Raw genomic sequence first — 1253 nt, forward strand, 5'->3', positions numbered from 1 at the left:
CTTGTGCCTCCAAATTTCTAATGGAGGACCTTGTTTCACTCATGAAACTTAAAGTGGCCTTAGACAGATCAGAGACTAAGTTTGCTAAATTAGAAGTGCTCTGCTCAGAATTCTCTGTCTGTTGCTGAGAAGATGATGGATAGGGCTTGCTATTGCTGAGCCTATTTCTTCCACCATTATTAAAGCCTTGTTGAGGCTTTTGTTGATCCTTCCAAGAGAAATTTGGATGATTTATCCATGATGAATTATAGGTGTTTCCATAAGGTTCACCCATGTAATTTACCTCTACTATTGCAGGGTTCTCAGGATTATAAGCTTCTTCTTCAGAAGATGCCTCTTTAGTACTGTTGGATGCATTTTGCCATTCATTCAGACTTTGAGAAATCATGTTGACTTGCTGAGTCAAAATTTTGTTCTGAGCCAATATGGCATTCAGAGCATCAATTTCAAGAACTCTCTTCCTTTGAGGTGTCCCATTACTCACGGAATTCCTCTCAGAAGTATACATGAATTGGTTATTTGCAACTATGTCAATGAGTGCTTGAGCTTCTGCAGGCGTTTTCTTTAGGTGAATGGATCCACCTGCAGAATGGTCCAGTGACATCTTAGAGAATTCAGATAGACCATAATAGAATATGTCCAAAATGGTCAATTCAGAAAGTATGTCAGAAGGACACCTTTTGGTCATCTACTTGTATCTTTCCCAAGCTTCATAGAGGGATTCACCATCTTTTTGTTTGAAGGTCTGAACATCCACTCTAAGCTTGCTCAGCTTTTGAGGAGGAAAGAACTTAGCCAAGAAGGCCGCGACCAGCTTATCCCATGAGTCCAGGCTATCTTTAGGTTGTGAATCCAACCATATTCTAGCTCTGTCTCTTACAGCAAAGGGGAAAAGCATGAGCCTGTAGACTTCAGGATCTACTCCATTAGTCTTAACAGTCTCATAGATCTGCAAGAACTCAGTTAAAAACTGGTAGGGATCTTCTGATGGAAGTCCATAGAACTTGCAGTTCTGTTGCAGTAGAGCAACTAGTTGAGGTTTCACCTCAAAATTGTTTGCTCTAATGGTAGGGATTGAGATGCTTCTTCCATCAAACTTGGAAGTAGGTGTAGTGTAATCACCAAGCATCCTCATTGCATTATTATTTTCGGCTGCCATCTTCTCTTTCTTTTCGAAAATTTCTGTAAGGTTGTCTCTAGACTGTTGTAATTTAGCTTCTCTTAGTTTCCTCTTCAGAGTCCTTTCAGGTTTA

General features: G+C 40.1%; 1 non-coding gene across 1 annotated transcript; it reads left to right on the forward strand.

Moving 5' to 3' along the window:
- Positions 1 to 662: 662 nt before the first annotated feature.
- On the forward strand, positions 663 to 766 carry LOC130937955 (small nucleolar RNA R71). Its single transcript, XR_009069144.1, has one exon. It is a non-coding gene; the product is annotated as a small nucleolar RNA R71 (small nucleolar RNA).
- The last annotated feature ends 487 nt before the right edge of the window (positions 767 to 1253 follow it).

This window comes from Arachis stenosperma, chromosome 6 (assembly GCF_014773155.1).
Source record: "Arachis stenosperma cultivar V10309 chromosome 6, arast.V10309.gnm1.PFL2, whole genome shotgun sequence".
Taxonomy (NCBI): Eukaryota; Viridiplantae; Streptophyta; class Magnoliopsida; order Fabales; family Fabaceae; genus Arachis; species Arachis stenosperma.